Raw genomic sequence first — 12,858 nt, 5'->3', positions numbered from 1 at the left:
AAGCCTTATACAAAATGTCTCCCATTTTAAGAGTGGCCCAAGAAAAACAATATATGTCTACATGTACAATTTGTAGATTTAGTAGCAGGAATATAAAGAACTCCCCATCTGATGGGTTTGCTATTTTCTCTGTTAAGTAGGAGGTAAAGACATCCTGCTGAGTCAGAGGGGGAGGTGGTAGGGTTGAAGATTTACAGAGAGTACCTAGCCCTGCACATTTCTGTTGAAATTAGTATCTAAATCAAATTCTGATAGGTATTATTGGACACTGTTGCCTTAAATCAGCAGTCATGTGATTTCATGTAAAACTGTACACAAAAATTTCATGCATTCTTATAACTTAAAACAAAAAGTGCTCACACTTTAGAAGGATCAGTAAAAAGAAATAAATGTGTAGAACTCAGAGTTTGAAAAGAGTGCCACACTAGATGAAGAGTCTATAAAATATATCAATTTTTTTTCCAGAGAAGATATTTATTAAACTCAAATTTATATCAAGATTAACTTTTTTCAGGGCTTCCCTGGTGGCGCAGTGGTTGACTCCGCCTGCCGACTCAGGGGACATGGGTTCATGCCCCGGTCTAGGAAGATCCCACATGCCGCGGAGTGGCTGGGCCCGTGAGCCATGGCCGCTGCTGAGCCTGCGCTCCGCAACGTGAGAGGCCACAACAGTGAGAGGCCCGCATACCGCAAAAACAAAACAAAAACAAACAAACAAACAAAACAGATTAACTTTTTTCAACCAGCTTTTAAGTGGACCTTTGTTAAAAAAACGAATGGTATGAAACTATATGTTAAAGATGTTTCCATAATACCTTACATTTATATAGCGCATTAGTTTTCAAAGTGCTTTCACATGCCATCTCATTTAATTCTCACAACACCCCTGTGAAGTAGGTACAGCAGGTATTATCATCCTCATATCAGGATGATGAAACTGAGGCAGAGAGAGGTTAAGTGATTCGCCCAAGATCACACAGCTGGTAAGTGGCAGAGCCAGGATAAGAAATCAAGTTTTCTGACTCCTCATCCAGTACTCTTTCCACTATAACTACTGCCCCCAATTATGAATAATGTACTGCGTATCAAAATTGAAAGGTTATTGAAGTTCATTTCAGTGTTATCTTAACAGTAAAGTTAAATGAGAAATATGAGAACAGCAGGTCTGACGGTTTTACCTGACATAATAAAACTGGTGCAAAACCACTTTTGTCTAATTACTTATAACCTTTTGGTCCAAATACATAAAATATGCAATATTTACAGCATTTTCCTTTTTTTTTGTAAATACAATGCTTTAAAATACATTATAAAGCACCTTAGTTAAAACAGTCTACAAGTAAAAGTACAGAAGTAGGAAAATCCTACCCATACCACAGCTCACTAACGGAGTTATAATATGGACTCACCAATACCTCAGTTTACACCTTTACAAATAATGGACTGAGAAACAAATACTAAACTTATTTTTCTGATATTCATGTGTGGAAGCCTTAACCAAAACTTCAGGCAATGTCAACATTCTTTGAAGTGTTTCCCCAATCTTAGATATTGGAGAGAGAGGAATGAGAAATACTGCTTTGATTCTTTTTACAGTATTAATAATGGTTTAAATTGATTTTTAACACTAATAATCATTTTTCAAAGAAAATTAAAATGACCAACATAAATAAGGGCAGTTCCAACTACAGCAGAAACATTCTTAGCAAACTTGATCAAACATTTCAATAAATTTCATGGGACGTGATTCACAAAAACAAAGTACACACTGCCAAACAGTTAGTAACACTATCCAGTAGTGGTGTATGATGCAAACCTCCAGATGAAGGTGGAAGTAGCAAATGGATTCATCTTCATTCATGGTTAGTTGAAAAAAATGCTTTAGCAAAAACAGTATCAGAACTTTTTCTGAAACTGTATTTCAGTATTTAGCCTTCAATTAGACCTGCTATGTGTTTATTTTAGGTGATGTGTAGGTTGTGTCCAGACAGGAGGTTTAACTCCCACCAAAATTTAACCAGGAAAAAAAAAAAGGCTGAAACTTAAACTTCCTAGACCACTGACATATCAGCCAGAATCTACTTCCTTGACCTCACTGTCTGTATTCTAACTTGGTTTAATACAAACTGTCTTATATACCCATCAGCAATCCAAGTTGTGGAGCTGAGAACTAAGGTGAAGACGGTCAAAGTTGTAGTTCACGAATCTAACTGCCACACCTTGTACTCAGTTCGGTTTAGGGTAAATCTTTTTATAGAAAAAGTTCTGTGCAAGGATGTAGAGGTCTCCATCTTTTTTTTGTACAGCATGGGCTCTGATGAATTGGAACTGCTCTAGTGCCAACTCATAGAACTCATCCATTTTCCAAATGTCAGACTGCTGTAGTTTTGCAATGGTTTGTTTAGTAGGGAGTTTCTTCTCTGTGGTTTTCCTACGGCGAGATTTCTTTCCTGTATGATAGCGTTCTGTAGCACCCCTGAAGAACCAGGGCGAAGCTGCCTCCAATAACGTGATAAAATCTTCAAGCTCTTCAGTAACTCCCACCAGAAACTATTCATTAACTAGGTTATATTTGGCTTGATCCATAGCCCACCTGCTTCCTACATTCCAAAATTCTGAGCTGTGGCCACAGAAGAATGGGATTTGAAGCCAGAGCTTCTCTGGAGCACAGTCTGAGCTGCCCTCAGCTACACATTCATCAAAGGTCTTTTTATCCCCTTGTTTTCGTCTTCTTAACCCCGGTCTATAATCATCTCCAAATCTCAGAAAGTAAGAGTAAGAAACTAGCCTCTCAATAGGATCCCGTATGACATTAATGTAAATTGGCTTCTTCTTCACACCAAATTTTGCAAAATCTAAATAAGAAAGGTGCCTATGATAAAACTCTGGTTTCATCTCTTTCCAGGAAGTTATATTCTTTACAAAGCACACCTGATCTTGCAGTGACATTACTGGATTATTTTTGGTAGTGTTGATGTGAAGAACATGGTATTTATTCTTTACACATAGATCATAAGCAATATTGGTAAAAGAGGTGCTTGCAGTTTTGGGGACTCTGTTATAAATGACCACCATGTCCTCTTCCTCATCTAAAGCTGCATCTTGCCAAGGGCTATCCATCGTATGTTGCTGCTCAATCTCTCGAACTTCATGTCTTGCAATAGCCCTTTCTAGCTTCAACTGGGACTCCTCCAGTTTCTGGATCTGGTTCTCCAAGAAGAGCATAGCCACTGCGAAGGCCACCACCATCAGCGGCTGCAACTTGGACGGCATCATCCTGAGAAGCCCCATGAAACCTGCTGCTCCCAATCAAGACATACCGCAGGGGGCAGGGATAGGGGCCCAGGAGGCAAGGGAGATGCTGGGAGGAGCCCGAGCCAGGAGAAAGGCAAGGAGAGCGCTAGAGCAAGAGAACCACCGCAGCGACCCCCCTTCTCGCCTCCCCAGTCCCCCGCCCCCAGGTGCCAGCACCTATAACGCCGGTACCGCTTCTCCTCGGCCGAGGAGGCCTACGCCACGGCCGCCCCAACAAAAGCCCGCGCAGCAAACACAGCGCAAAGCGGCTGCCCGGCTCTCGCCTCCCTCCCCAAACCCGGGCCCGCCTGCCTGCCCGCCTCCCTCTCTTCCTTCCTTCCCTCCCTCCCTCCCTCCTTTGCTCGGCCGTGCTCCCCTCCACCAGCGCTTCGGATGCAGCTGCACCGCCCTCGGCCCCTGAATATATCAATTTTATTAACAAGTAAAAATCAGTTATATCAACAGAAGTGAAAGCAGAGTCTTGAAGAGGTATCTGTACACCCATGTTTTAGCAGGATTATTCACAATAGCTAAAAAGTGGAAGCAACCCAAGTGTCCATCAGCTGACAAACGGGTAAGCAAACTGTGGTAATGCATATAATGGAATATCATTCACCCTTAAAAAGGGAGGAAATTTTGACACATGCTGCAACATGGATGAACTTTGAGGACATAATGGTAAATAAAATAAACCAGTCGCAAAAAGACAAATACTGAATTATTTCACTTACATGAGGTACCCAGAGCAATCAAATTCACAGACATAAAGTAGAACGATGCTTACCAGGGACTAATGGGACAGGGGATAGTTATTGTTTAATATGTATAGAATTTCAGTTTTATAGCATGAAAAGAGTTTTGGAGATGGACTGTGGTGATGGTTGCACAATATGAATGTACTTAATACCACTAAAGTGTATACTTAAAAATAATTAAGATGGGGCTTCCCTGGTGGTGCAGTGGTTGAGAGTCCGCCTGCCGAAGCAGGGGACATGGGTTTGTGTCCCGGTCCAGGAAGATCCCACATGCCGCAGAGTGGCTGGGCCCGTGAGCCATGGCCGCTGAGCCTGCGCGTCCGGAGCCTGTGCTCCGCAACGGGAGAGGCCACAACAGTGAGAGGCCCGCATACCACACACAACAACAAAAAAATTACGATGGTAAATTTTGTTGTGTATTTTACCACAATAAAAAATTGGGGTGGGGGGGGAGGGACTTCCCTGGTGGCACAATGGTTAAGTCTCTGAGCTCCCAATGCAGGGCGCCCAGGTTCAATCGCTGGTCAGGGAACTAGATCCCACATGCATGCCACCACTAAGAGTTCGCATGCCACAACCAAGGAGCCGGTGAGCCACAACTAAGACCTGGCACAACCAAATAAATTAAAAAAAAAAAAACTGGGGGGAAAGGTCAGTTATTTTAATATGTATTAAAGGGCAGTATAAATGACATACTGTTACTTTTAAAAGAAAAAAAAAACAACTTTTTTCTTTAGAGACTGAATTTAAATAAAAAGAAATTTATACCAGATGCAATATATTTGTTTATACCAGACAGCACAACAGAAGCTAAAGGTTTGACATACCATTGGCTTTGAGAAGGGGACTTAAAAAAAAAAAAAAACGGAACCTGGTTTACAAAAACTAGTATTTAAGGACACCAGAAACAGTGAAAACAACAGCACAGAACTAAAGGACACTACAAACCAGAAAGATACAGTATGGCTACAGGAACAACTAAAGAAAAGTCAAGGAGCTAAAATTTATGTAAGGCTGGTAAACTGGAAATAAGAATCTAGGGAGAAAGTGACCACAAATGGAAGACATAAGAAATAAGAAAGAAATTCTGGAAAGAACTAACAAGACTTAAAGAAAACTAGAGTCCCAAAAGTTCAGCAGAGACAGAATATTATCCTGCAGGTAGCCTCTAAACAAAATGCAACACAAGAATAGTAAATTATTTCTATATAGATATAATTTGAAAAAATGACAATGATGGACATTTGAGACTGAAAGAAGTCTATACAAGAACTCAGAGAATAATAACTGAGAGAACCAATTACAAACAGTTAAAGATTTAAGAAAACAAGCCTGTGGAAAGGCGAAAGATTAAAATTCCAGTCAATGACTTTTAAAAACTAATATTAGGAAGAAGGCCATTCTGGAAAAAATGGAAATGAAAATGAGTTTTAAGAAAAGCGGCAAAAAGGGTCACAGCTACCATCCAGCCTTTACAGTACTTTACTTTTTTTTTTTTTTGCGGTATGCGGGCCTCACACTGTTGTGGCCTTTCCCGTTGCGGAGCACAGGCTCCAGACGCGCAGGCTCAGCGGCCATGGCTCACGGGCCCAGCTGCTCCCCGGCATGTGGGATCTTCCCAGACCGGGGCACGAACCCGTATCCCCTGCATCGGCAGGCAGACTCTCAACCACTGCGCCACCAGGGAAGCCCCAGTACTTTACTTTTAAATACAGACAGACAGTCAATGGTCACCAATATGTGAGGGCAGCATGAGGTAAGAAAGAAGGGAAGCAAAAGAAAAACAAGAAATTCAGAGAAAACTGACAATTAAGGGAAAGAAAACTTCAACAACAAATATATATATTAAATAAAAACAATACCATTCTTTTTAAAAATTCAAATAAGAAAATATGGTTACAAATTCAAGATAACAGGATTGAAAAATATAGTTGAAGAAAGTATCTCAGAAAACAGACCAAAAAGAGAAAATCAGGAAACAAGAAAAGTTTTAAATCAGTAGGTCCATCATCAACTGAACAAAAAAGTGCCCTAAGGACTCGGGACTACAATAACCCTTCTCAAAAAAGATTAGTACTGCCTCTCCCGAGGGGGTGTTTGGAAATGTCTGGGGACATTTTTAGTTGTCCCCAAAACTAGTGCGTTATTCTGGCATTTAGTGCTGGGAGCCAGGGTGCTCAAAGCCCCATAAGCACAATACAGTCAAACACAAAAATGGTACTACCTAAATGCCCACAGTGCCCTCTACTGAGAAATAATGGATTTCGGAGAAAAAGAATTCTCTCAATGCCTGATACGATATGCATTTTCATAAAATTTAACACCACCAATATAAACAAAAGATACCTAGAAAAAAATTTAAATCACATACAAAAAAAAGGATCAAGAAACTGAACAGTGGGCTTCCCTGGTGGTGCAGTGGTTAAGAATCTGCCTGCCAATGCAGGGGACACGGGTTAGAGCCCTGGTCCGGCAAGATCCCACATGCTGTGGAGCAACTAAGCCCATGTGCCACAGCTACTGAGCCTGCGCTCTAGAGCCCACAGCCCACAACTACTGAGCCTGCGCTCTAGAGCCCACAAGCCACAACTACTGAAACCTGCGCGCCTAGACCCATGCTCGGCAACAAGAGAAACCACTGCAATGAGAAGCCTGTGCACCACAACGGAGAGTAGCCCCTGCTTGCCACAACTAGAGAACGCCCACGCAGAGCAACGAAGACCCAATGCAGCCAAAAATAAATAAAATAAATAAATTTATATAATCAAACTCTTCAAAAGCAACATTGAAAGTTCAAATACAAAAGAAATGTCTTTGAAATGCTGATGGAAACATTTCCAGCCAAACTACCAATCAAGTGTGAAAAATACAGATTTCTAAAAAAAGATACAAGTCCCTAAAATTTACCTCCTATGCAACTTTTCTCAAGAAACAACCAGATAACATATTTCAGCCAAACGAAGGACTAAATAAGCCAAGGCAGGAGGCAGAAAGGGAGCCAGTGGGAAAAGAAAGGGGGTGGGGTGGGGGTGCAGGGGATTCCCTTTTTGAAGAGTACAGAAGTTACAGAATAATAACTCTACAACAAGTCTTAAGAACAAGTCTAGATCAGAGCAAGGAGAATGACAGTTCTGAAGTCAAGTTCTCCCCACTCCAATCCCTCCATACAAGAGGCAGAACTAACAACAGATGTGATGTGCTTGAGTTTGAAAACCCCGACAGATTTTTAACACCTTTTGAAAAAACAGCAATAGATACATAGAAAACTAAACAAATAAAAAATGGAGGCAAGTAACTCCAAGAAAAACAAAAAGTTGTGCAGAAAAGGAACTGTATTCACAGTATACTTTTTGACTCACAAATTATATTATATATAAATTGTTATACTTGACTCGGAAAAATATTATTTACATGGTCACAAAAACGTAAAAGCTAATGATTTAACTAACTTTATTACCTATACTGAAATATGGTATGGAGATGTAAGAGGTGTGATAAACCGTCACAACATATATAGTGTAAGGTACTATATCCATGGTTTCAGGCATCCACTGGGGGGGTCTGGAATGTATCCCCTGCAGATAAAGGGAGACTACTGTACAGAAAAAGTTCTGAAAAGATATACACCCAAAATGCACTGCTGTTCCGAGAAGATTAAGATTACCAAAAAGGCACTACTTTATTTTTGACATCTCTGTAGCTTAATATCCATATATTAGTTTAACAATAACTAAGAATTAAAAGTAATGTAAAGGGCTTCGCTGGTGGCGCAGTGGTTAAGAATGTGCCTGCCAATGCAGGGACATGGGTTCGAGCCCTGGTCTGGGAAGATCCCACATGCCGTGGAACAACTAAGCCAGTGTGCCACAACTAGTGAGCCCATGTGCCACAACTACTTAAGCCTGTGTGCCTAGAGCCCATGCTCCGCAACGAGAAGCCACCACAATGAGAAGCCTACTCATAGCAATGAAGACCCAACACTGCAATAAATTAAAAAAATAAAAAACACTAATGTAAAAATTTACAAAATAAATAAAAGCAACTAAATCCAACCACAAAAAAATTTAAAACATCAAAAAATCTTCATGAGTAAAACACGGTATTTGTAAGTTTTTAAAGAAATCAATTAAAAAAGAAAATGGGGAAAAGATAAACTCATTAAAAATACTAAGTTCAACTTGCTGTTTTATGATAAAGTATTTTTCAACGATGTCTGCTCATCTGTGTCTCCCTCTCTCTCTTTATATATATGTACATAAAGAAACACTCCAGGGGGCTTCCCTGGTGGCACAGTGGTTAAGAATCCGCCTGCCAATGCAGGAGACACGGCTTTGAGCCCTGGTCCAGGAAGATCCCACATGGCGTGGAGCAACTAAGCCCACGCACCACAACTACTGAGCTTACGCTCTAGAGGCCGCAAGCCACAACTACTGAAGCTCGCAGGCCTAGAGCCCGTGCTCTGCAACAAGAGAAGCCACCACAATGAGAAGCCCGTGCGCCACAATGAAGAGTAGCCCCCACTCACTGCAACTAGAGAAAGCGTGCACGCAGCAACAAAGACCCAATGCAGCCATAAATAAAACAATAAGACAAAAAAACAAAATAAACACTCCATTTCTGAAATATCCATTTCAGTAAAATACCTACTTTATGTTTGCTGGGCCTTTTATTTTTTTTTAATAGGGAAAATAGAAAGGTTGCCAATAATCCCCTCACCCCAAAATCACAAAGGTATTTTAAAACATTTGTACTGGGTTGTTCAATATAATTTTTAACATAGCTGATTTAGCACATAATATGGAACTCTGCTTTTTAGTTTATCATAAGCATTGCCTAGTCATCAAATATTCTTCATAAAAATCATTCATTACTATTTGAGGGGAAGAAGTAACCTCCACCCCCATGCATTAATCCCAAGCACAGATTCATTTTAACTGCAGTTGTGATCTCTCTTATACTCTATTTCCCACAAGGGGGAGACAGGACTAAAGTATTTTGAATACCTTATAATGAAAACCAGAAAGCTTGGTTTCATTCCAATATCAAATGAGGGGATGAGGGAAGAGTAGTCATTTACTACTGGTGTTATCTCTATCCTGTGGGCTTTTTTCTGTATGGTACTACAAAAATTACAATTCAGTTTCTCATATCTAACAGCTTAATTGAACATCCTCAGCAACTTCACTCATTTAATAAATATTTAGCAAACACCTATTATGTGCCAGACCCTTTACTGTCACACTGGGTATACATTAATTTTTACAAAAAGACAGGTCCCTCCTCGCAAAGAGCTTACAATCAATCTTAAAAGTGTGCGTGGGGGGGTGTAGACAAATTTTAAAATTACAAGTTACATTAAATATTAAGAAGAAAATGACCAGGGTGCAGTGATATACGCAAAGTATAAAGATTCATAATTATATACTTTCTAGAGTCTCGACCCCACCCCCCCCCCCTCTTATGAAATATAAGCTTATGGAAGTCTGGTCCACTTTTTTTTTTTTTTGGCCACTCCGGGCAGCATGTGGGATCTTAGTTCCCAACCAGGGATCCAACGCACGTCCCCTGCATTGGAAGCATGGAGTCTTAACCACTGGACTGCCGGGGAAGTCCCTGGTCCACTTTTTAAAGCTCTGGGAAAAAGCAAAAACACAAATGTCAGTTTAGGCCACTCTGAAATAGTTTTACTATCTGAGACAACTGTTGGTGGCATATTGTCACACCCATCCACTGTTTCTCTATCACTGCCTTTATTCCTCTTCCCATCCACCCCACCCCCCTTTTTTTCTATTTCATCTTTTTGTTTTGTCTTTCTCACTCCTTTGTTCCTCAGGATTTCAGTAACACACTTACAGCTTAAATGAAACTGGTTAACTAATGGCTTTCACAGCTAAAACATTTGTGACCTCTAATTCAGACTTGAGTGCAAGCCACAAAATAAAAAAATTACGAATTTGTATAATGCTTTGTTAACTGCTAATATTATAATCCTACAAAACAAAAAAGCAATATAATAAGAGTTTATTTTTGGCAGAAGGCTGGTTGATTGCTCACACATTTAAGAACAGTTACAAATGTTTTCTGAAACTTTAACACAACCATTCAGCAATAGTGGAGTAATTAAATCAACTATGGCGTGTACACAAAGTAGAATACTACTACTATGCAGCTGTTATAAAAGTGAGAATGTTCTCTACTAACAGACTCAGAATAATCTCCAAAAAATGTTAAATGAAAAAGCAAAGTGAAAAACAGGTATATAGTTTACAAACTGCTGTATCAGAAAGGAAAGAAAATCAACATACATACTTGCTTATATCTATTTGCATAAAGAAACACTGGAGGGATACATATAGTACTACTAATAAAAGTGGTTACTAATGTAAGACACTAAGGGTAGACAGGCTCATGGTAAGTACAAGATTTAATTTTGAACCATGCATTAACTATTCAAAAAATAAAATTAAGAGTTTGAAAATGTTTTAGTTAGAATTTTTAAACCTTTTTTACAAAATCTATCTAAACATGATCCAAAATTTCACTACACATTTATAATTACTTCACTTATATATAGCCTTTTAAATCTTGTGACACTGACCCTATTCATTAGTCATTTGTTTACAATTCTTTACCACCAAGGTGGTCCCAATGAACACCAGGTACCAATATTACCTTAAGATGGCATAAGGTATCAGACAAAAGCAACTCGGCAGCATGGCAGCACGTGGCTTCACTACCTATTTACTGTTTTATGTTGAACAAGTTATTTAAACTCTTGCCTGTGTTTCCTTCTCTCTAAAATGGAAATACTTGTTATCTATGACTTAGGGATGATATACAAATTAGAATGATTCCAAACATACAGAAAGCACTCATTAAATGTTAACAGGTACTATTATTAATAGTTCTTTCTATGGACATGTAATGCTTTCATCTATGTAATCAAACACCACAGGGTGTTTCAACTGAATCCAACAAAAATTCGCAGCATATGCAAAACCAGCAAGTTCCTGTTAACAAGTAGCTTCAATTTACTGGAAAGCAGAAAATGAAAATAAAAAAGTGCAACGATGTAATCATACACAGTGCAAGCCATTGTGAGTGAAGAGAAGGGGTGATATATTGCTCAAGTTTAACATATCAATAGGAGGAATGACAACGTTAAAGGGAAAGGGGATGGAGAGCTGGATTACACCAAATCGTTAAGAGACTTTGATCATGCAGGTTCCCAAACCTGGTTGATTATCAGAATCACCAGCTATACATTTTAAAAACACAGATCCTACCTCAAACTACTGAATCACAATGACGAGGGATAGAATGTGGGAATCTGTATTATTAAAGATCCCAGGTGATTATGATTATTTATTAGGTTTTGGAACCACCACAGATCTCACTCTCTTACAGTTAGAGACTTTACAAGTATCTCCAGATAAAATAAATTTAATCATTGCCTTTGGTAGCTTCACTGGAAGGACAGCTAAAGGCAAGTTGATATTATAATTACTCATTCCTTTAAGTCATTAAAGTACTTTTTAAGGTAAATATATGTGTTTTAAGTAATAATATGACTGCCATTTACCGAACAATTACTCATAAATGACTGGAAACAAGGCCCAACACCATTCCATCCCAAAACAAAGTAAATGTCAAGAGGGAGGTGATACAGAGAATTTAATTTTAAAAAGGGCAAAAGCTCTGAACAGAACCTCACCAAAGAAGACATACAGATGGCAAATAAGGTGTTCAACACTGTTATGTCATTAGGGAATAGCAAATTAAAACGATATATCACTACACACCTATTAGAATGGCTAAAATCCAAAACACTGACATCAAATGCTGACAAAATGTAGAGCAACAAGAACTGTCAATCACCGCTGGTGGGAATGCAAAAAAGGTACACAGCCACTCTGGAAAACTGTTTGGCAGTTTTTAAAAAAATTAAACATACTCTCATCATACAATCCAGTATTCAAACTCCTAAATTACTTGAAAACATACATCCACACAAAAACCTGAACGTCGACATTTACTCATAATTGCCAAAACGTGGAAGCACTGAAGATGTCCTTCAACAGGTGAGCGGACAAATAAACTGTGGTACATATGTACAATGGAATATTATTCAGCACTAAAAAGATCAATCAAGCCACAAAAAGACATTTAAGGAGGAACCTTAAATGAACACTACCAAGTCAAAGAAGCCGCCTGAAAAAGCTATGCACAGTATGATTCCAATTACGTGACATTTTGGAAAAAGCAGAAGTATGGAAGACAGTAAAAAGAGCACTAGTTGGGACTTCCCTGGTGGTCCAGTGGCTGAGGTTCCATGCTTCCACTGCAGGGGGTGCGGGTTCAATCCCTGGTTGGGGAACTGGGATCCCACATGCCATGCAGCGCAGCCAAAAACAAACAAAAAAGCAAAAACAAAACAAAAAAACAAAGCAACAAAAAAAAGAGCAGTAGCTGCCATGGGTTTGGGTGAGGGAGGAAGGAACAGGTGGAGCATACTGGATTTTTAGGGGCATGAAAGAATTATTTACTATAAAGGTGGATGCATGTCATTATATATTTGTCAAATCCCAAAGAATATACAAGACAGAGAGTGAACCCTAATGTAAACCACCGACTTTGGTTGATAATAATGGGTCAGTGTTGGTTCATTAATTGTAACAAATGTACCACAGTAGTGGAACTATTGATGTTGGGGGAGGTTTTGATGGGGGAGGAGTTATGTGGGAACTGTCTGTACTTTCAGCTGAATTTTGCTATAAACCTAAACCTGCTCTAAAAAATAGTCTATGAC

The 12,858-nt window shown here is 39.4% G+C and overlaps 1 protein-coding gene and 1 pseudogene across 3 annotated transcripts in view; both read right to left on the bottom strand.

Moving 5' to 3' along the window:
• Nucleotides 1–12,858, bottom strand: part of STRN3 (striatin 3) — a 113,035-nt gene that overhangs the window by 91,831 nt on the left and 8,346 nt on the right. The gene's annotated exons all lie outside the window — the stretch shown is intronic.
• On the bottom strand, nucleotides 2,227–3,297 carry LOC103083745 (heparan sulfate 2-O-sulfotransferase 1 pseudogene; annotated as a pseudogene).

The sequence above is a fragment of the Lipotes vexillifer genome, unplaced genomic scaffold (genome assembly GCF_000442215.2).
Source record: "Lipotes vexillifer unplaced genomic scaffold, Lipotes_vexillifer_v1.1 scaffold1765, whole genome shotgun sequence".
NCBI classification, from domain to species: Eukaryota; Metazoa; Chordata; class Mammalia; order Artiodactyla; family Lipotidae; genus Lipotes; species Lipotes vexillifer.
This window is presented reverse-complemented; position numbering and strand designations above follow the sequence as displayed.